Below are 24155 nucleotides of genomic sequence, written 5' to 3' on the forward strand. Positions count from 1 at the left end.
GAATTAGGGTTGCCAACCTCCAGGTAGCAGCTGGAGATCTCCTGGAATTACAACTGATCTCCAGGTGATAGAGATCAGTTTACTAGGAGAAAATAGCTATTTTGGAAGGTGGACTCTATGGCATAATACCCCACTGAAGTCTCTCTCCTCCCCAAACCCCACCCTCCTCAGGCTCCGTCGCAAAAATCTCCAGCTCCAACATGCAGCTGGCAACCCTAAGCAGAATTCACTACTTTGGATTAGAGCCTGATTGGAAGGAGGATAGGTAATAAAAGAGGTAAAAAACCACACAGACACACAGCAAGTAGCTTTTTTTGTGTATGGATTCTTCGGGTTCACAAAAGCGTTTAACGATTTCATTAGCGGATTTTTCAGGGCATGTGGAGAAATGCAATTTTCTTTGGAGATTTGAACTGAGCAAAACCTTCACCTTGATGTTTAAAAAGTTTTCCTCTCTCTTGCAGAGTACAGGTGGTGCTGGTGGGGGGAGAGTCAGTTGCTCACCAGCCTCACCCACCACAGCTGTACAAATGCAAATGGTAGGCCTGGCTGCACACAATGAGATGGTCAAGCTACACAAGCTCCCCTTCCCCCCCCCCACCTAGGCAGGTGACATCTAGCAGGGAATACAGATTTGGAGAAGTGAAGGTGCTAGAAAGACTTCAGGAGAAACTCCTTTGACCTGGCCTGACCTGATGCAAAGACAGTGCTAACTGAAAGGGTGGCTGGAGTGTGTGTGCGTGGGGGGGTAGGGTTGCCAGGCCCCTCTTCACCACTGGCGGGAGGTTTTTGGGGCAGAGCCTGAGTAGGGCAGGGTTTGGGGAGGGACTTCAATGCCATAGAGTCCAATTGCCAAAGCAGCCATTTTCTCCAGGGGAACTGATCTCTATCAGCTGGAGATCAGTTGTAATAGCAGGAGATCTCCAGCTAGTACCTGGAGGTTGGCAACCCTATGTGTGGGACTGTATTGGCAAACTGATTATTAGGTTGGCCTGACTTTGGCTGATGTTGGCTCATATTCAGTTGGGTAGGGGAGTAAAAGCATAAATTCAGCATTCTGAGCCCCCATCTCTGAACTTTGGTTCCATCAATAGCATTGTCTGCTTGAACCTCTTTCCTCTTCCTGCTACCCAAGATCCTTTTAACTGGAGTAAACACATGACCTTCAGCATGCACAGCAGGAGCTCCTAGGGTTGCCAGGTTGTTTGGATTGGTGGGAAATTACCCACCAATCCATCGCCCGGCTCAGGAGGGGGGATTGGGTGCGAGTGCAGCCGCGCTGTCACGATTACGTCACTTCTGGTTTACACCCGGAATCGCCGCATTGTGACAGGCCGTTTTACCACTCAAACCCAAGCGTAATGTGGCACTTCTGGGTGTAAACCAGAAGTGTGGTAATCATGTTGGTGCGGTCACAAGCGTGATCTCTGCCCCAGCTCTGCCCCAAAAATCTTCTGCCACAGGAGAGGGGGGACCTGGCAACCCTAGGCACTCCTTTATTTAGCTACAGGTCTTCTTCAGTTCCTTTTGGCTTCTAAAGCATGGGAACATGACATGGAAGGAGTTTTTCCTATTAGCAAATATGGAATGCCTTTTGAGACAATCAGCTCATAGCCTAAGAAGTGTGCAGCAGTCAAATTTGTGACACGGGTGGCAGCCATCTTCCCTCAAGGAAAAAGCGCCTTCAAAGGTATCACACTTCTCCAGCACAACTCACAATCAGCTGTTGCTGGGAAAAATGCAACTCTTTCCTGAGCTAGCCTATAGCCGTCTAATCTCAGAGAGTGCCTGGAATATGGTGGCGTAAGAGAGCGGGTATCTATTAGGTAGCCAAGAGTAACAGCCCCTTCATGTCTGTCTTGGGACTGGAGCATTTGTGAGGGCTGAAAGAGGAACTGAAACTACCCTTGTGACTAAGTGCCGGGAAGCCCCTTATTTTATACATCTTCCTCCTTTTAGTTCTTCTTCAGACTTTGACCCTGCAGACTATTTAGGATGGTCCCAAGTAGATGTTACAAAGCATGGGTGGCTGCCACCAACCAACGTCTGGCTCACAGACCTCCCTGGCAATGTCTAGCAAAAGAAATGTGCAATGTGTCGTCATCATGTTCTGTACCTTCACGTTCCTGGAAAGCTGCAGCCAATGAACTGGAGCAAAGCTGGAGAAACACAAGGGAGGCAATGATGTGCCACGTGTTTTGTCAACAGACATTGCAAGGGAGACATCTGGGGGAGATGTGGGTTATGCAGCCACACAGTACAGCAGCCCCATTCTTCTCTGGTAATTACTACATGACTGCAAGGTCAAAAGGATCGGCTTGACAAAAACTGGACAACATCTGAAGTCTTGGCTGTTGAGCAGCTAATGTCACTAGTATTGTACATATTTCCTGGTATAGTACATTTACAGTGGTCCAGGTTTTCAAGTTGTTTTGTGTATTTTTAGTGCCAGATCACAGTCAAGACACAAATGGATATTGGTTACAGAATGAGGAATGCGTGTCCTCAAATTCTGATTTTTTTTTGTTTCAGAAGCAGAAGATGGCGGAGACAGAGGTATGGTGATGGAGGGTGCGCAGTGGCGGACCTACATTTTTGGGGCCCTGAAGCTTGAACTGTTAGGGGGGCCCCTTCGCAACCAGCAACAATAGGGCATAACCGTCAGTTAGTAAACAACTAGCAGCATTCTCCCGCGGCCAATGGTGGCCAAGCCGGGTCTTCTTCTGGCCAATCAGTTGCGGTTGAGTGCATAAGCCCAGCTGCTGTGCGGCCCGGGGAGAGAAAGAGAGAGTGTCTGTTTGAGAGAGAGATCCCCGTAGGGGGGTGCGTATGCACATTCACGGCTTTCCGCGGCTCTGGGGGGGCATGTTTGGAGGTAGAGGTCCCAAACTTTCACTGTGGCTTGAGGGGACCCTTCTTGCAAGAACCCCCAAGTTTTGTGAAGATTGGGTCAGGGGCCTACGAGTTATGGGGCCCGGAAGGGGTCCCCCCATCTGCCCATTGGAATAAAGTACGGTGTTGGGCCCTACCATTACCCCGCCCTGGGGGTCTGGTTGCCTCAGCAGTTGGGCCGTACCATTACCCCGGCCCGGGGGTCTGTTGTCTCGGCAGTTGGGCCGTAGCATTACCCCGGCCTGGGGGTCTGACTAAAAGGCAATTAATCCCGAGTTATGGCGTCCCCCCCATCCACCCACTGGAATGAATGGGAGCGGGCAATCCTTAATGTGCATCTAGAGAGCGGCAAATCCAAGGCACAACCTCCCGTGCATAAAATGGCCAGAGAGTATGTGTGTGGGAGTCTGCTAGAATCGTATTGGATTACTCCTGAGTCCTGCCTCCCAGTCCCTGCTCCTGATGGAAGAGAAGAAGACATCCACAGTAAGACCCATTTGGGGGCTTTTCTCTAATTCGCTGTAATTTTTTTCCTGTGTGTATGTGGGGGGGGGAGATTCTGTGTGTGTGTGTGTGTGTGTGTGTGTGTGTGTGTGTGTGTGAGGGGGGAAGCCAAAGGGGGGTGGGTTTACCTGTTCTGCTGGGGGGTGGGCTTGATTGCCTCTGTGTGAGACTGTGCTTTCTACTGTTTTCACCGGTTGCCAACTTCGTGTGGAGTTAACTGTGGGTCAGTGAGTCTCTCTCTGGCTGGTTCCTATTGTTTCCAATGGGCTGTGCAGCCACTCCTGTTGTTTCGAATGGGCTAGCCTGTCATTCGTTTTAGTACATCCCCTGTAATGTATTTCAGTGGAGTCAATGCAAGTCAATTGCCATTCCCCTCTCCCATTATCTTCAATGGGCTGGGCAGCCTCTCCCATTGCTTCCAATGGGCTGACTTGTCATTCGTTTTAGTACAACCCTTTTAATGGCTTTATTCCAATGGGCAGATGGGGGGCCCCTGACCCAATCTTCACAAAACCTAGGGGTTCTTGCAAGAAGGGTCCCCTCAAGCTACATTGAAAGCTTGGGACCTCTACCTCCAAACATGCCTCCCCCAGAGCCGCAGAAAGCCGCAAATGTGTTTGTAATGGCTTTATTGCAATGGGCAGATTGGGGGGGACCCGGGGCCCATAACTTGGGGGCCCCTGACCCAATCTTCACAAAACTTGGGGGTTCTTGCAAGAAGGGTCCCCTCAAGCTACACTGAAAGTTTGGGACCTCTACCTTCAATGCCCCCCCCGGAGCCACGGAAAGGCTAGATTTTGTTTTTAATGGCTTTATTCGGCCGAATTTTTTTCCGAACTCCAAACTTAGTGCCGATTTCCACGGATCCAAATCGGGGGAGTTTGGACTTCGGCATTTCCCGAATCAAAATGGGCCGAATTTTGCTGAATTTTTTTTTCAACAGCCCTACTTCGGGGGGCCCTCCAGGATTGGGGCCCCTGAAGCTTAAGCTTCATTAGTTTCACAGTAGATCCCCTTCTGAGGGTGCGGCAGGATTCATCACCCATGTTAGCAACGGTAACTGTGAGGAGAACACATTGACGTCTATCTTTGGAAGGGCAGCTCTGCAGCCCAGGCAGAAAGGCTGGCCCCACACTCCAGTGCTGAAGGCTCTCAGCCACTGGTTCAGCATTAACAGGCGCTTAAACCAAGTGGCTTGTCATCAGTTTGCAACTTAGCATGTGTTATATTTCCAGCACCAGTCCTCGTGTTTGGCCCTACACACCTCAGCTCAGGTTGAATGTTCCCATGAGAAGCATAGTTGGATTTGTTGTTTCACAACTTTATAGATGCCACCATCATCTGCTGCTGGTGAGTAAGCGTGCTTCAACTGCCCAACACATTTCAAAAGATCTTAAGTGCTGCATCACCACTGTTGCGTTCTGTGAAAGAGTGCAGGGGGATTGGAAGGAGGCTAATTGCTCTCTGAAGAACACTGCCTTCCGAAATCAAGGAACTGATAGCGGCCCATGACAGAACGTCTTGCTTCAAGTTCCTCTCAGGAACTTCACCATCATGCTCAGTTGACAAATTGAGCTTGGATAGGGGCCATACTATGTATTTCATCTCAACCCTCCTGTCGTCATGTTCATTCATGAGATACAGATCTCTGTCCACAAGGTACTCAAGTGGTGCAGTATCCTTTACAGATGATTTGTAGAATATTGATCATTTCTGACCAGGGAGCTGATATTCAAATATTTTGGAACCAGAATAAACTGTCATTCTACATAACAAGGACTTAATTTAGAAAAGTCCTGATATAAGACTTGAAACATCCTCATGGCTCCCTCCAATACTTGATAAAGTACCTGCCCTATGGTATAAATGATGAAAAGTGCCAAGGGGACCATGCCAGTGTCAAATTTACTTGGGAGAGGCTTATTAACACGACTTGTCTGCTAAGTTATTGTGGGGCTGCAAAATGTTGCCATCATAGTAGACACATCCCCACTGAGGACTGAAGCAAGTTTGTAGTGCTTTACTCTTTCAGTTCTGGTGGATAGTGTTACAGTAGGAAGGGGGAAATGATTGGTAGCTATAGCTTTCATTAGACAGAGGGCTTTCCCACATTCTCATTTTCCTCACTTCTATGTTCCTTTTTCTTCAGGTGGGTGGTGTTTCCAGTTCTGCATGTATTTTGCTCCCTCTGGTGGTCGATATCACACAGGTTTTAGTTCAGCATGTCTCCCTACACATTTAAACTGCAGGTTTTTATGCTAGACATAAACCTGTGTGATATCAAATCGACCACTAGAGGGAGCAAAAGACGTGTGGAACTGAACCCCCCCTCCCCCAAAACAACAGGAACTTACAAGTGAGGAAAATGAGAATGCGGACAAACCCAGAGTGAAGTACATTTCTTTCAGCTGTATAAAAAGATATTATGTCATGTGAAACAGCATGATGATTTTCTTTTCTTCAGACAAGTTCCATAAAGATTTAGACAGAGGCTCATCTAATTCACAAGAACTTCTATCACTAAAACACATCAATGTTATCCTTGCTGTTGTTGTTATTGTTGCAAAAATGCTCTCAGCTTCTGGAATGACCATCCCTTGTCATGCTGGCTGGAAGTAACATTTGCCACAGAAACTGTCTTCCAAGGCCAAGACAAGGCTCCCTGGTGCTGACTTCAGCAGCTGTAACTGGTTGCAAAGAGCACTGCCTGATGTACAGAACCAGCAATTTCCTCTGCAGAAACTGATGACATGAAAAACATCTTTGATAAAGAAGATCAATGGCAAATGCATGAGGCATATCCTGGGAGTGTACATTGGATCTTTGGAGGATGGGGAAGCCCTTGGAAACACAGAGGCTCAATTGCACCCAGAAACAATGGGCATTAAGATAAATGCCACCAGATCGCACCTTTGTACATATGAAAATGTCTGGGACTTCCCATTCCTCTGTTAACCCGACTCTTCCATCTTCCCTGAGCAATACCCAGGTGAAATCCCCATGCATAAGGCAAAGCGCGGGGCACACAAGCTTGGTTTCTCTCAGAGCCAATTACAAAGCAGAGTGAAAAGAGGCGGGGAATCAAATGCTTCCTCCTTCCTGCAAGCTCTTTCTGATCAGAAGAAAGGCGTTTTAAAACCGAGGTTGGATTTCTGCCCCCCCCCTTCCTTTCAGATTGCTCCATTTTTGTTGTTGTTGTTCTTAAAGTGCTTCTTAATGTGGCAATTGGGTTTGGGGGGAGATTTTCTCTCACAGTAAGCACAAGTAAACCAGTTACAATACAGCATTTAAAGGGGTGGGACTTTATTTTAACTTGGAGACTGCTGGTGCATAGATTCCCAAGAGGAAAGTGTGGGTCCAGCGAGCGAGCAACCTCAGGTAAAATTCCCATGCATAGATGACCTAGGATGCTAAAGAGTTGTGTAGGCTACATTTCTCCCATTTGGATTATGCTACCATCTGCTGGCACACATGAGGACAGCAAATCAGTTCAGGTCTGCCACTGTTGGAACCTGGCAGTGCAGTAGTGCAAGGCAGCCAAAACAACTGCGAAGAGAGCCAATCTGGACCATTCACAGGTGGCCCCTGCCGTCTATGCACATTTGTGATTTACTTCCACCTACGTCTCTAGCAATTCACTCTCTTGCAAGCTTGCCACTTCCCCTGAGCAACAAAGTGGGCAGGTGCTTTTTCCTAAATCCATTTTCCTACCAAGCCGTCACTGCCCCCTTCTCAGTCGGCCTGCCGTTGGCCACAAACTGCAGCATAATCCGTGCCAAATGACCTGAGTTATAATTAGTAGAGCCAAGACCCACGCTCCAAGGAGTTGGGTTATCTCAAACATCTACAGCTCAGCTTACGCTGAAGAGCTTTTAGGTCAAAGTTTATCCCAGTTCAGAAACTGGGATGCAGATTACCGTTGACCAAACCTCAGAACCCATAAAACACTATAACCCACATCTGCCATTCCTCCCCCGATAGCCCCTGAGAAAGTCCTAAAAGAATGCCAAGAAGTTGTGTTGGCTCCCTCAGTGTTTTCAGGAGCTCTGAACTGCTACAAACTCAGAATCAAGTCCAGGTCAAAGGACCAGCAAGAGTCTTGAAAAGAACAATTCAATGAGCTCATCTGACTAAGAAACCAAAGGCCCTTTTTAAAAAATTGGACATTCATTTAATGAGTAGGAAAGCAAACCAGGCCTTCTTTTCATGTGCTGGTTTAAAAAAAATTGCTTCTAGACTTGAACATTTGGTGGTGAGAGGTACATCTTTAAAAAAAAAAAAAACACTACTGGAAGCCACCTCCTGCAGCCTGAAAAGTTCATCTTCCACCTGCTATGGCAGAGTCAGGGACTGTGGAAAGAGAGGTGCTGTCTCAATAACAATGAAAAGAACACAAGCTAAGTCTAAATGTCCCTTAACTCTGCTTGCTAGGACTTCATTCTGAAATGGGCTTCTAACATTTGAGTCCCTTTAGAAGATGTGTGCATGATGATCCATGCCTGTGTTCCTGGATTTACGTCAGCATGAAGAGCTTTGGAAGCATGCAGACATACTTTGCGGGGAGAGGCTGAACTGAACCCTTTGCCATTGAGCGTAAAGATCTCCAGTTTGGGAGTGCAGAGCTTGGACCCATGCATCTTACTCTTTTCTTTATCCCTCACAGGCCCCAGTTCCTTAGAGACACACCCACAATCCCTGCAGGAAGAAAGCAAGCTGGTGGGCTGTGGAATTGGCGCTGGACTACCCTGCGAATCTCTAGCAGCCATGTGGACAGAGAGGCCAAAGTGCCCTAGAGGTGCAAATAGCAGGGACCAGAGGTGCCTGACCCCCAAATCTAAGCTATGTGGATGGTCCCGCAGGCCCTACAGTCCATGGCCAGGTTTTGAAGAGCTACTTTAGCCAAGCTGAAAGGCTTGGGTGCATGACTGTTGCATGGCTTGGTGTGTGTGTGTAGGGTTACTTCTCAGGTCTGCCCACTCAACTATCTACTCTAGGTTAGCCAGGTCCCCCCGGCTACCAGCAGGGGATGGGGGGTAGGGTCATCAGATCCAGGCTAGGAAACTCCTGGAGATTTGGGGATGGTGCCTGGGGAGGACAGGGACCTCAGTGGGGTACAATGCCATAGAGTCCACCCTCCAAAACATCCATTTTATCCGGGGGAACTTATCTCTGTCGTCTGGCGACGAGCTGTAATTCTGGGGAAACCCTAATACACTCATCAGCTGAAACAAGCGGCAGAAGAGTTCATCCTCATGCACGGCCAACATTGTATGGGCATTCACTGATTCACTGATTTGCAGGAAATGCTGCCAATCCAGTGCCATTTCAACAATAAGTTGGATGTGAGTGACTGTGAGACTGTGAGATCATCAGAGCCTGCTGAGAAAGACCTCCTGGGCTGAGAATTTGTCCCTACCATTGTGCTAAGCCCAGGTGTGTCCAGAGGTGCACTCCTGTGGCCCTTGTGCATGTTGTTCAGGCAGAAGCAGCACCAACTTGGGACAGCCTTGTGGCTTATCACCTGCTTGAAGTTTGTACTGGGGGCTGTTGGGGTATAGATGTTTTTATAAATTGTATGGTTATGTTTATTTCCTTTAGTAAAGAAAGAACCTACAGTTTCAAAATATTTGTTGTTGTATATTGACAGAGGCAAAGTATGTCTGCAGATTTTACATGAATGCCATGAATTATAAATAATTCACAGTGGGTAGCCGTGTTAGTCTGTTTGCAGTAGTCAAAAAGGGCAAGAGTCCAGTAGCACCTTAAAGACTAACAAAAATATTTTCTGGTAGGGTATGAGCTTTTGTGAGCCACAGCTCACTTCTTCAGATACAGCTAGAATGTGAATCCATCGGTCTTTAAGTAGAGGAACAGTATGTAAATGTGAATAGCAGGCGTGATGGGATTAGGTGTGATATGCAGAAGAGTCTGTGATGTCCAGGGGAGAGATGGGTGTGGAGAAATCAGCATTGGTAATGGGCCATGAATGCAAGGTCTTTATTCAGCCCAGGTAAATGCATTGACTTTAGTTTGAATATCAACTGTAATTCAGCAGTTTCTCTTTCCAATCTCCCTTTAAAATTCCTTTGTAAGAGAACTGCTACTCTTAAATCTGCAACATAAAATAAAATGCCATTTTACAAATGCAATAAAAATAAGATGTAAAAAAAAAAAAACTGGAGAGGAGAACCAAAGATGCTCCTCAGCTGGGGTGCCATTTGGCTGGCCAAGTTTGCATATGCCCAGAGTGGCTTTTGCCTTTTTTATCTATTGAACAGCAGGTTCCCTCTCCTCTATAATGCCTTTATCACAAATGGCTTCCTAAATTCTCCTCCTTTTCAAAAGCAACTCTCAATGTGGCCTGGGGGCTGGCTGTCTGAGAATCACTAAGCCAAGAGCTTCCTAGTGTGGCAGTCTGTGTGAACAGAACATCAGAATATTTGGGTGACTTGTAAAATCTGTTATTCTGAAGACAGAGCATGTAAAAAACAACAACTCATTGCCGCCCTCAAAAACTAAGGCAAGACAGCATCATTCCAAGGGCATACCCAACGTTCAGTTTACAAATCCAAAGACTGCCGCTGCTTTTGAAGCATTGGGGAGAATCTTGAAGGGAATGTTTACTGTCAAATGCAAAGAACTTGGGTTGCCTTTGGAGGAAAACTTTGCCTGGAGTGATGGGAACCTGCCATTAGAGGCCGCTTCAACACCGTCCCATCATGGTGGAATCTGGCAGGGAACCTTCAGCTGTCAACAGCAAGGGAGATGAATTTCTAAACTGAGTGATGCCAGGGCTTGAGCCTTCCTGGAAGCCACCTCCTACAGCCTGAAAAGACTGTCCTCCTCCTGCTACGGCAGAGTCAGGGACTGTGGAAAGAGAGGTGCTGGCCTTCCTATATGGCAGTTCTATTCTAAATTATAGATGCCCTGACTTGGATAGCCTAGGTGAGCCTGATCTTGTCAGGTCTCGGAAGCTAAGCAGGGTCAGCCCTGCTTAGTATTTGGATGGGAGACCTCCAAGGAATACCAGGGTCGCTACGCAGAGGCAGGTAATGGCAACCCTCCTCTGAACATCTCTTGCCTTGAAAACCCTACGGGGTCTCCATAAGTAAGCGGTGAACTGGTGGCCAAAAAAACCTGTGCCAGTCATACCAACTCTGGAGACAGGGAAAGACACTCTGCATAAACTCAAAGAAACCTGATGCATGGGCAGCTGTCCTCAACAAGGGCCAGGGCTTTTTCTTTTTCTTTAAATTTTATTGGATTTTATAATACAAATTTCCCATATTAACAAACAACAAGTGGAATAGTCTCCCTAGTAACAGCAGGGCCCTGCGGGACTTGAAAGAGTTCGGCGGGGCCAGCAAAACCAAGCTGTTCCGCCAGGCCTTGAGGGCAGCCACTAGCTATCCATCATACTGGCTTCCCCACCTCCTTTCCCCTCCACTCGTCATCTGTGGGGGGATTCTGCTGTCTGGCCTAACGCAGCTACTACAATTTTAATGCCATCTTGTTTAACTGCTATGTTTACTGTGTTTAACTGATTTTAATGTTTTACGGTTTTGTTGATTTTAAAGGTTGTAACCCGCCCTGAGCCTAGTGGGTTAAATAAATAAATGTAATCATGGCACACATTCTAAAGCAACAGGCCTGTGCCAAAGGAGGCGTGTGTCCTGGGAACTTTTGGGATGGCTGCTTCTGTTTTGAAATGGGGGTAGATTATGGCTGAATGGAACCCTCCTCCCACCCCACTGGCTTCTTTCTCCTTGTGGTTTTCAGGTAGGTATATAAGCAACAAGCCTGTGCCAAAGGCATGAGGGCACGAGCTGAAGGGCTCTTGGCCCGCGGCTCTCAGCCTGAGGCACACAGCCAAGGCCCTTCCTTTGTAGCCAAGCAACTGGAGAAGGTCTGACCATATGGAGAGAAGCCACATCAACCACGTACCTCAGAACCAAGAGCAGCTCTGACACCAACCATCACCTGCTGGACAATGCCAATTAGCAATACCTTCACAACTGAGCCTTCTTTTGCTACTTTGTGAACCACCTTCACTCTTGGAAGGTAACTGGGGCCTGTGGTGCATCTTAAAGGCAAGGTCTCACCCAAGGCTCTTGGCCTGTGGCTCTCACCAGTTACATCTCACCAGTCTCACCAGTTACGTAGTTACTCACATAGAACTACACCTGTTGAACAACGCTGACATCAACACACCATGACTGGACCCCAGTCTGTTGTAGCCGTTTCTGTGCAGTCACTAGCATGTTCATTGTTGGGTGTTGGTGGTTTATTGTTGTTTTGCGGGGTTATCTTCACCTGTAGCAAAATATCTGATGACTGCAATATTTCAGTGCTGTTGGGAGCTGGTAGATAAAGGGGTGGTATGTATCAAAGAAGGCCAGTGTGTGATAAGGTAGCTCGCTGGCTATCTAACCTCTGAACCCTCCCAAGAGCTGATGCAAGGGTCCCGATTTCCTCCACTAACCCTGTGTAATACCAGATCAGTAAGGCACAAAACTGCACAACTGTATGGTCATTTATGCAGGGGTATTTACTTTGCAGTCCCTGCTGGACTGCTTCGAGGCTTCTTTTGCATTATTCATGATTTTACTGACCTTCAGATGTGACTTTGCTCTGGCCTCGTTCTTCCCCCGCAGTTCTAGGATCCTGTTTTAGGATGAATTTAAATACTGCTTCGAGGCAAGAGCGACGCAAATTCCCCCTATTTCTATGCATAGCTCTCGGGTTTCTCTCCCCACGCCCATTTTGGCTTCTCTCTTCCACGTGTCTATCCCTCCCAGCCAACCCCTTCCCTCAAAGCAAAGCACAAAAGAGGGAGTTAAACCTTCATGAAATGTGCAGGAAGACACTGAAGAAGGCTGCAAAGGTTGGAAGGCAGCTCCTGACAGGGAGCTGTTGAAGAAAGGTGGGGAGGAATACCCAGCAAAAGCACATGCAGTCCCTTTAAGAGCTGATCCACCCCCTCCAAGTAAAGTGCAACAAGGCTGCGTTTTCAGGGGGAGGGACTCAGAAGCTCCGTGATTCACTGGGGATGCCTAATTAATCACAAGGTACTCCTGGAACTGGGGGTGGGGAGAATCCCTCATGCATATGATGTTTGAGAATTTGGAGCAGAAAACTGTGCAGCAAACCAAATGCAAATTTCCCCTGCATAAATGACCTGAATTGTTACAGGAAGAGGAAATTGACCTGGCTTGCGTTACAGAGACATGGCTTGAAGAAAATGATGCAGTCTGTCATCCTCCATCAACCATGCACAGTTGGCCGGGGATAATGTGGCCATTATCCTCCATGAGTCCTTCAACTTCCACAGACTTGAAGTGCAAACTATCACTGGCACTGACTGTGCGCGCCTCACATTAGGGACTAAGGATAGATTAGGCATTCTGCTTTTTTCCTGGCTGCCTAATTCTCCAGTGGGCACCTTGTCTGATTGGCAGAGGTGGTCTCGGATGTAATGCTGGAGACACCCAGACTCATCATTCTCGGGGACTTCAACATTCATGCTGAGGATACCTCACCAGGGCTGGCCCAGGATTTTATAGGGGGATATAGGAGAAAGTGAGGTCCTCCCTGCAAGTCCTTGTGGGTTCCCTTCCACGCAGCTGGTCCTGGCCTGGCAGCTGGAGCTTCATTACGGTGCCATAGTTTTCCTGGGTAGAGGCTGCCGGGGGGAAGAAAGGCGGGAAAGCTGAAGATGGGGCAAATAAAGGTGAGTTGGCTGGTGGGTAGAACGGAGAGAGAAGGGGGGCTGAGAATCTCCCTTACAAGTCCTCATGGGTCCCCTGCTTGTTTTTTTCTAATAGTATCGTGCGGCAGATATGCAAAGTGTAGCATGGAAGTCTGTATATACTATTTGCCTGTGTAGTATGTTCCCTGTTCTATCTTGTTCCACCTTTAGTCTATTTTATATAACTGCCGCTCTCCCACCTGAATGTTCCAACCACTATTGACATGAAACACCACTGATGTTATTGGATTTTGTGATTTTAACTATCAGATAATGTTATAGTTTAAATTATTGTTATGTTATATAAATTTGGGAGAGACCCAAAGCAGATGAGGAAGCTATTTATTAAATTTGTATCCCGCCCTTTCCCTGCCAAAGCAGGGCTCAGGGCAGCTCACATCCAACATAGGTACAATTTTTATCACTAATTGTACCTATGCTGGATGTGAGCTGCCCTGAGCCCTGTCTTGGCAGGGAAAGGGCGGGATACAAATTTAATAAATAGCTTCCTCATCTGCTTTGGGCCTCTCCCAAATTGTGACTGGCCCAACACATGAAAGAGGCCACACCTTGGACCTAATCTTTTGCACTGAATCTTTGAGGGCAGGTTTGATTTCAGGGTTGGAGATTCACCGTGAACCATGGACTGACCACCACCTACTCAAAACCAAGGTCAACGAGGCTCCAATGCCTCGCAGAAGCGGGGTCTCGGCTAAAATGGTCCACCCATGGAGGCTTATGGCTCCTACGGATTCCAGAACGCTCTAGGGGATTTTTGGATTCCAAACACGTGTTCTGTTCAGGCTGCAGTAGAAGCGTGGAATTTGAAGTTCCTTAAAGCTATTGTCAAGGTCACCCTCAATAACCTCACCCACCCTCGGGAAACTTCCGGTGCTGAGCTGGGCTGAGTGCTGCGTCTTCCCAGGGGCTCCTGGGGAGTATCCAAGTTTGCGTGTGATTTGGGGTGTTTTATTGCACCCCAACCCAGCCCTTGCAAGTGGGCTGAGAGGCAGGAATTCCCTGCAGCCATATATGCGGTTTGACCTCCTGAATACTCTGAGGTAGCTTTAATAAGCCCCCCGGAGTTTCAGACGTTTGGTCCCGTGGGCACGAAGGGATTGAAATCGCCAGCGCGCAACTTCGGCTTTAGACTCTACCCTCCAGCACCCTATAAACATCATAAGGACTACATTAAGATTAAAGCCTCACCTCCGGGCGCCCAAGTGAGTAGATAAGAATCCTTCGTCTTTCACTGGCGTCATCGAATAACAGGGGGTTGAAGAAAATATTCCTGGTAACCGTTTTTCTCCCTTAATTGAACTGGATGATTTTGTTGTATGAGATCCATCAGATAAAGCAGCAGGAGCCTTATCAAACTGATCAACTTAAATTAAAACAACGAGCTTGAATGATTGATGTAAGATCTGCCAATCCGACGCGTTCTTAAAGGAAGGGGAGGGAGGAACTTTTGAGAAGTTACATGAGGGAAAAAAAGGTCCTCCAGCCACGTGTACAACAAAGAGGATCCTTTGACCGGAAGACTCTGTGCTTTACCTCTCCACTGCTCTACAAATCAACAGGAAGAAGGTCGTAAGACCGGAAATTCGTCTTACTCGTGTTACACCAAAACCACTCCTGAAGGTAATAACCATAGAGAAGAGACGATAGAAGGTCTACGATTAGGTAATCCCTGGAATACTTCCTGGCTCAGCCGATCTAGAGCGTCTGGTAAAACTCGTTGGTATTTTTAACTTTAAAAAGTTTTTTTAAGTTTAAATACTTATTTTTTCAACCCGAAAAAGATATTAAGTTGGACAATAAAGTATTTTCTATTAACTACATGCTGGACTCCTGCTAGATGACCATCAAATTTTTAATAAAGTTACATACTCTGGAGCCTCTCCCTGATCTGGCTAACATAGCCCTGCTCTTATGAAATCAAAGGGAATTCTACTGAATTCAATCATGGAAAAAAAAGTACAGGACATGTTTGCTAAATATTCTGAGGCGACAATTAAACAATTAAAACAGATTTCTACACAGATGGCTCAATTGATTTCAGTGATGATGACTCTTGACCAATCATCACTGGTATGTAATCAGAAGTTGAATCTGGTTACAGAAGACATAAAAGTCTTGAAAATTCAAATGATGACTACAAATATGGACTTACAAGCAATGGATTCTTCTGCCCAAAAAGTCACGGAAGAATATCAGGATATAAAGAAGAAGACAGAAGTTCAAGAAAGTAACCAGCCGGCGACAAAGAGACCAGACATACAAGAAATGGACTTTTCATTTAAAAAAGACATGGAAGGACGTGTGGATACAAGGAAGAAGAGAGCAGATCAAGGAACACAGATTGAAGCCACGATGGGGATTAAGCCCAGAAAGAATTATTTTTGGATATGCACCTTGCCTGAGGAAATGAGAGAAAACAAAGAAATCTTGTTCCCATACCTGATTGACTTATTTCAGTTACAGAAGGAAGTATTAGACCATGGTTAAAGGATTGACTTAAATATGATTGCTGGATTGGAAGGCTTTGACAGTGTGGACGGGTGGCATGGCTATTTTAAATTTATGTTAAATGGAAAGGGACAAAGGTTTCAGAATAAAGGGATTAAATCATTTTAACGCTAGAACTGGTGGAGTTGGAGAAACTGGGGAAAAGGGGAGTATTGAAGGAATCATTGTGATAATGTACAAGATCTGGGAACAATGGAAGGCTACTTTTTATTTTGATCCAGAATGTAAAACTTTATAAAACATGAAACTTTAGAATGAAATTAATGTTAGGATCAGTATATGTTAACGAAGGCTAATAATACTTTATTAAGAGGTAGATGGAGGTGATGGGGAAGTTGTCATATTTTTTATGTTTAATGGTAATTAAGACAACAATCAATATAATTGCGATTGTGATATTATTTTTACGCTGTTGTCAAAATCATGGAGAATTTATAGCTTTAAAAAATCAATAAAAATTTATATATATAAAAAAAAAATAACCTCACCCACCCTCGGGAAGAAAGTCACTTCCCTGGATTACTGTAGAGCTGGGTGATCTGAAAAGGGTTGAGAGACGTCTAGAACGGTGCTGGCAGACAACTCATACTGAACCTGACAGAACATGTTATAGAACACTTTATGAAATTTATGAAGCGGCAGTGATAGCAGCTAAGAAATGTTACTTTGCTGCTACTATTGCATCAGCTAGTTCATAACCATTCCAATCGTTTAAGGTAACACGGCATCTGCTGACTCTGAAAACCGAGCCTTCATTGTATCGGGACCAGTCAATTAGTTGTGATTCTTCTGCACAGTTTTTTTGCTGATCTATTATTAAGAATATGCTTTGATTTATATGCAGACTATAACATAGGTCTGGAAAAACTGTCTAATATACCACCTGGATTCATGCCACGGTGGCATCGAGACGAGACTACTGTAATGCACTGTACATTGGTCTACCCTCAAAATCAGTTCGGAAACTGCAGCTGGCGAAGAATGCTGCAGCTCAGCTATTATCAGGCGCTAGATGGAGCACGCATAGTACTCCCATCTTGCAGGCACTTCACTGGCTGCCCATCAGTTATCAGGCTCTATTTAAGGTGTTCGCGATCACATACAAAGCCCTTCATAGCCTTGGGCCCTCATATCTGCGAGACCGCCTCTCCCTTATGTTCTGCCATGACAGCTTTCTGCAGGTGCACACCTGCAATGGGCAAAATCAATAACTGCCTTCTCCGTTATGGCCCCCACCTTGTGGAACGGCCTGCATTTCGCAAACTATGCAAAACTGAATTATTCAAGAGGGTTTTTCTATGCAGGCAATAGGGTAGGGTCATAACACAGAGGCAGGCAATGGCAAACCACCTCCGAACATCTCTTGCCTTGAAAACCCCACAAGGGGTCAGCATAAGTCAGCTGTGACTTGAGGGCAAAAAAAATAGGGTAGCACCATACAAAAAGCATTACGAAGTTACTTGGATAAATTATCGGCGACTGTGGCCTATACTACTGTGCATAGTTTGCTGTGGGTTGGATCCTATTGTGTAATTTTGCTTTGTATAATGTGTCATGTTAGGACTTATGCTTTGCTTCAGTTCTGTTTTTTGGACTTCTGGTTGGTTTTCAACCCAAATCCTGTTTCATTGTTTACTGAATGTCCCATCCTCTTGATTATATTGACTCACTCTTTCTAATCTGCCTTGAGTCCAAGTAGGAAAGGAGGACTATAAGTGACGTAAATAAATAAAAATTGTAAAGCTAAGCACTAACACAGAGTCCTGACATTTTGCACACACTCAGAGGTGTGTGCAAAATCTCAATTTAATGAATTCCCCAGGCTAAGCACTTAGCACTTCACCACTATAACCATCTCAGGGTTGCTGGATTCCGTGTGGGACAAGTAGCTCATATTTTAAATAGGAGCAACAAAGGGAGTAATCCCAGTAGCTGAAGCTTCACTACTATTCCCTTCTCTACAGTCCCAGTTTAAAAATCCGAGAGCAAACATTTCTAAAATCTTCTGAAAGAACTTAACTGGAGCATAATTATCTTGAGTTTGCTGCCAGAGGATGTGTTGATGGCCACCAGTTTAGACAGCTTCAAATTCTTGAATTTTAAAAAGACATTTTCACTGTGTTCGTCTTGTGCTCTGGGTGGTGGTCTCCTACTGACTGCATTTGTCTGTGTGTGTGTGTTTTTTTTTTTGGGGGGGGGGGTTGCAGTAATGGCCAGTTTTGTATCTCAGGGCCTGAGAGTCAGATCAAGTTTCTCCTTGTGATCTGTAATAGTATTTTTAAACTATTACATCCCTGGATGCTCCTGTTGCTCAACTGTTACAAGAAGATGATCAAAGTGAAAGGTAGAGAAGTGTAGTTTTAGAAATGAAATTATATAGACTCTCTTCTACACGGTATTTAGTGGCAGTGATCAACAACAGTGAATTTATATAACCTCAGCACTACTCTTTCTTTTAAAATATAAAGTATCGTGCTTTAAGCTGTTACTCCACAGTGCAAATTTGTTGGTGAAAGAGATAACCCCTTAGCTGCCAATCACAATCTGCAATTAGCTGCCCACAATCTGAAATTTCTGATTAAAACAAAGTTAATCAGATCATGCTGACAAATTTAAAACTTTGGATGCCTGTTCTGGAAATAAAGGTCACCCAGTCCAGATAAGCTGATTTCTAAAAATAAATTGGTTGATTAAAAAAATAAAAAAGAAGAATGGCATGGAAATATTTGCGCTGATTGGGAAGGAGAGCTTCAGTGTGGAACGCAGAATCATAGACTCATAGAGTTGGATGGGGCCATCTAGTCCAACCTCCTGCTCAATGCAGGATCAGCCTAGATCATCCCTGACAAGTGTTCTTCCAGCCCCTGTTTGAAGACTGCCAGAGAGGAGGAGCTCACAAACTCCCCAGGCAGCCAATTCCACTGCTGAACCACTCTGACTGTAAAAAATTTCTTCCTAATGTCCAGCTGGTACCTTTCCACCCATAATGTATACCCATTATTGTGAGTCCTATCCTCTGCCGCCAACAGCAACAGCTCCTTGCCCTCCTCTAAGTTACAGCCTTTCAAATACTTTAAGAGATCAGTCATGTCCCCCCTCAACCTCCTCTTCTCCAGACTAAACATTCCCAAGTCCTTGGACTCCAGAACCCTGATCATCCTCGCCGCTCTCCTCTGCACCCGCTCCATTCTGTCCACATCCTTCTTCAAGTGAGGCCTCCAGAACTGCACACAGGACTCCAGGTGCGGCCTGACCAATGCAGTGTACAGCAAGAGTATGACATCTTGCGATTTGGTTGTTATGCACCTGATGATACACCCCAAGACTGCATTAGCCTATTTTGCTGCTGCATCACACTGACTGTTCATATTCAGTTTACAGTCTACCTGTACCCCTAGATCTTGTTCACATACAGAAGCAAGGAGGGGAAGGGTATTTTAAACTTCTTTGATTTCCAAAAAAAATTAACACTCCTTTGAGACTGCTATAGAAAGAGAAAGCAAAACAATAATGCACACTTAGACAGTTTTTGTTGCATTAGACTATTTTTTGTTTGCATTGTTGTCTAGTTCTGTAATCCTAGCCCTACTGCATTATTGTAAGTCCTTGCCCTCTAGCTGAATTGCTTTCATATTTTGTAAACCACCTAGAGTCACAGTGAGAAAGGCAGGCTATAAATGAATTAATATCATCATCATTATTAAACAATTCACATAAATGGACATTTTAACCAATTTTTTAAAAAAGGTGTCTTAAACCAGATAGCTAAAGAAATAGTTTTTTTTAAAGCATAAAACAAAAATAATACCAGTATTTAGGAAAAAATCTAGAGTAGACAAAGAAGTGAGGAACAGCTGAAACAGACCTCCTTAAACAGTAAAGAACCCCCAAAGAAGCAAAAAAATTACAGGCTACGAAGGCTGCAATCCTGAAGGGGGGCAAAGCTCCTTAGGAGCCAGCATGACCCCACACTGGCATATATGCCCATTTAATCCGTGATAAGGGGCACTTACGCCATCAGAGGGGCATCCACGTCAGTGCTGGGACACCACGCTGTGGCTAGGGCGCAGGTGCTGCCTCCTGGCAATGTTCCAGTGGCACAAGTCCCTGCGCCAGCATCCTGGGAGGTGTTCCCGGGGCATTCCTGGGGGCGGAGTGCCTTTAGGCAGCTTCCTAACTTCTTTCGCCCCAGGAACACCCCTTCCTGCAGCAGCATAGCTACGTCACCTTTTTTGGTGTCGCAGCCTTGCTGTTTTCAATGGGGAGATTTTCCTTCTTTTATATTTTAAATTTCTTTTATTTTCAGCGGCTGGGAAACCTCTGTGGAGGCAGCACGGCTGCGCCACTCCTGGCCGCTGCCTAACTGCCCCCCCCTTCAGGAATGGGCTGCCCGAATATCAAAAGTCCCCTATGCTGGTCCACGCTGAAATACACTGGTACCAGGAACTCGCCAGTTATGCCAGCAGAACCCCGCTGCTGGTGCATGTTGCCCCGCACAAGAGCCCAACGTGGATGGTATTGGGGGCATGGCAAGGGAGGAGTAGGACTTGGTAGGGACCCTAAGCTCCCTCAGAATACAGTCTCACATCAGGAGAGACTTTATGTTATGCTGGCAAAAGAGGTGGGTTTATTTCCTAACTCTCCCACTGAGCTCAACAGAGACTGTGCCCACCATTTCTTCTTGCTCTACCTACAGCAGGAAGAAGTCAGGGCCATGCCAGCAGTAGCCTACAGCAAAGCATAAGATGTCACAATCACTGTGGTCTCATGGAGAGCCAGCTTACAACAAATCTGAGGACTTTGCTGAGAAGAACTATGGCAAAAAGCAGACACTGGGACCACAAACCTGGCCTGATTATGACTGGAAGGGCATATTGCCCATATTATCTGTAAAAAAATGTTTACGAAACAAAAAAGAAGAAGCAATATACATACACGACACAAGCAAAACATGCAAAATATAACGAGAACTAAACTTTAAAATTGGAAAACGCTCCAAGAAAAATATGCACCAAAAGTACAGAACTAGGCAATACAAGGAGCCCCGTGGCGCACAGTGTTAAGCTGCAGTACTGCAGTCAAAAGCTCTGCTCATGACCGGAGTTCGATCCCAACAGAAGTCGGTTTCAGGTAGCCGGCTCAAGGTTGACTCAGCCTTCCATCCTTCTGAGGTCGGTCAAATGAGGACCCAGCTTGCTGGGGGTAAAGGAAAGATGACTGGGGAAGGCACTGGCAAACCACCCCGCAAACAAAGTCTGCCTTGGAAACATCAGGATGTGACGTCACCCCATGGGTCAGGAATGACCCGGTGCTTGCACAGGGACCTTTACCTTTAGGCAATACAAACCACCAATGCCAATGCAGTTAACGCTCCAGTCCAATTCCCCAAAATCGGCGTGCAAACTCTGGGGGGGATGCCGATCCCAAGATCAAACCTGCACTCACAAAGCCACACACACACACACACACTGCAACTTGGACTAATAGTCTCACTCTGCAATCAATGCAGGACAACAAGTTTACATTTCCCACCCATAGCATATGCATGGCTTTTGGCTACTGTATATGGAATTCCCTTGTCTTTTTAGGATATTGAACACCGCATGGCGAACATAAGCATTTTAATACAGGTACCTAGCCCATATTATCTTCTGAGAGCCATCACAGCTATCCTGCACCTGGGCTCCGGATGCAAATACCCAATTGCAAGCCCTACTCCACACCTCACACTGAGGGTGCCAGGGCTAGCTGGATCAGATGTCTCAACAAAGGACTATGCCGATGTCTCCCATGTTCTTCCCACTCTTGCAATATGCAGTCATATAACCTCTACAATACATGGATCGGCTAAGTAGTTGTTCTGCCCTCATCAGCTACGAGCAGGGTCTCTTTTACAGTCAGCACAAGCTAAGTAAGCCTGCAGGGTGCAGGAGAGGGGTGGTGCTGTTGGCCATGAACACCCCCCCCCCCCCGTGCAGGTAACCTCTAACTTCGTACTGCTGAAAGGAACAGAGAGCACCGAGCTCTGTCGGCAAACACCAGGCACTCTACTTCCACTCTTGCGGGCCAAATGCCTGCCAGATCACAATTTCAGCCGCCAGAATTGTTTATGCAAAATGTTGGAAATCCAATACAATTCCTGACACTTTAGAATGGAACAATAAACTTTCAGACTTTGCATTGATAGCCAAACTAACCCAACTGGTTAATATGAAATGAATAGACAAGTTTGAATTGAAATGGCAGCCCTTTTATGACTATCACTCAGGTGGTAAATAAACAATTTAACAAATCAGAAAGTAACTTATAAGAGATTTTGTAGTAATATATAAAACGTATGCTTGTTTAAGACATTTGATAGAAATTATGACATTAGATTTTTTTTCAAGTCCAGTTTATGTGGAGGCTTAGGGGACTAAATATATCTTTTCTTTTTTAGTGAATCTTAAGATGTTGCAATGTATAGGATCACGGATAGAATATCTGGCAATATTTTCCTTTCTCCTTTTAAAATTTAAACTATGTTTAGGCTTGGAGGATGAAATGTGTTTTATCTCCCCCCCACGCTTCCCTTCTTTTTTCCTTTCTTGTATCCCCTTTATACAAAATAATAATTATAATAAAAAATGTCTGCCAGATCAAAGCCTGCCCCTGTGGAGCACGACAAACAAGGAGCAGAGGCCCACAAGGGATGGGTGACGACTATCTTTCAATGACCTCGTGATATCCCCCACAATTCTGGAAGAATGGATGTGAGGGCGAAGGATGCGTGGACACTCGCTAGTCCGCTCACATTCTGTTCTCCAGTAACGATCAGGCAGCCAGTTTTTCATGGACTGTTTGTCTGTTTGCTGACTCCTTTGTGGCTGTTTAGAAGGCTGCTTCACCGTATTTTGTCCTAACTGCATGGCGCAGCGCAAGCAGCTTACCAAGTGTGCCTGTTCTCACACAGCCTGACAGAGCTCTACTCCCAGTCTTCCCATTCTTGCTTCCACCCGGCAGGTAATTGTTTAAAGAAAACAAAAGATTCAAGAACAAATTATTATCTGAATCAAACTTCCCATCCCTAGTGAGTTATTGAAGACACCACAGGGCAGCTTGCTGTCAATGTACTTTTGTGACTTCCCTTCTTGCTTGGCCTACTGTCTGTCTTCCTCCTCTCTTGAAAAAGCCCCTTCCCCTCTGTTGCTCCCCAGTGTAAAGCCCATGGGGTGGTCTTCTCTGTTTAGGGTTGCCAACCTCCATGTGGTAGCTGGAGATCTCGCACTATTACAGCTGATCTCCAGGCGACATAAATCAGTTCACCTAGAGAAAGTGGCCACTTTGGAAGGTGGACTCAATGGCATTACACTCCACTGAAGTCCCTTCCCTCCCCAAACTCCACCCTCCTCAGGTTCCACCCTCAAAATCTCCAGGTATTTCCCAGCCAGGAGCTGGCAACCCTATCTCTGTTCTTTACCCAGTGAGCTGTATTGGTGGCTGTACAAAAAGCATTTCCTTGCTTCCCTGAATATTCCTGTGCATTGTCCTAATGAAGGGCTATTCTTTGCAGGCTAGGCGTGTAGTAAATAAAAGATTTAACACTTAGGGTTGCCAGCTCCAGGTTGGGAAATTCCTGGAGACCGAGTGGAGCCTGGGGAGGGCAGGGTTTGGGGATCGAAATACAGCTCACCCTCCAAAGCAGCCATTTTCTCCACGGGAACTGATCCCTGAAAGCTGGAGGTAATTTGTGATGCTAGGAGCTCTCAAGACCCCACCTGGAGGACGGGAACCCTATGGCACAGCAGGCTGTGTTGGGTGCAGAGCACCAAGGCTGGAAGAAAGGATTGTCTCTGACTCAAAGCCATCTGTCCAAAGCCAACTGGTTGCTGACGGAGGTCTTCATTTTAACCCTAATCTACTATCGGGAGAGAGCAGGGAGGTTGCATACCAGAAGCTGATAACGTAAGCTTCCATAGTCCAAAGTCAGGAAACATGACACTGCCACAAGGAAAGGAGAAGTTGGCTGGGAGGTAACTGGTGCAAATAGTGTGTGTGTGAGTGTGTGTGTGTGAGAGAGAGCTCTTTCCAGGCTTGATTATAAATGACTGTGGGGAGGAGCAGGGGGGCAGGAGGAGGCCAGAAGGCTGAGGAAACTTGCTGAGGGCCCTACAATTAGATCCAGCGTTAATACCTCAGTGGGGATCAGCTCTAGACATGTGAGGGGCCCTGGGAGGCGTCTGAGCAATGAGGCCTGAATACATAACCCTTGCAACTCAAAAAGACGTTGGCTGACCCTGCTGGGGCAAGAGGCAGAGTGCTAGGAATGAGTCCCAGGAATTGCACATGGGAGTAAACTGTAATATAAGGACGAAGAGAGACACTGCAAGAAATCTAGGCTCTTTCCTAGCATTGAAGACCTTAGCAAAAGGTCTATAGGAGCATGACATTAACAAGCATTTGGAAACCTCAGAAAAGTTGTTCATGTGCACCAGGCAAAGGG

General features: G+C 46.0%; 1 protein-coding gene across 1 annotated transcript in view; it reads right to left on the bottom strand.

The window, feature by feature from the left end:
• The window catches only part of SCN4A (sodium voltage-gated channel alpha subunit 4), a 123691-nt gene that overhangs the window by 19455 nt on the left and 80081 nt on the right, over window positions 1-24155 (bottom strand). The gene's annotated exons all lie outside the window — the stretch shown is intronic.

Source organism: Euleptes europaea, chromosome 18 (assembly GCF_029931775.1).
Source record: "Euleptes europaea isolate rEulEur1 chromosome 18, rEulEur1.hap1, whole genome shotgun sequence".
Taxonomy (NCBI): domain Eukaryota; kingdom Metazoa; phylum Chordata; class Lepidosauria; order Squamata; family Sphaerodactylidae; genus Euleptes; species Euleptes europaea.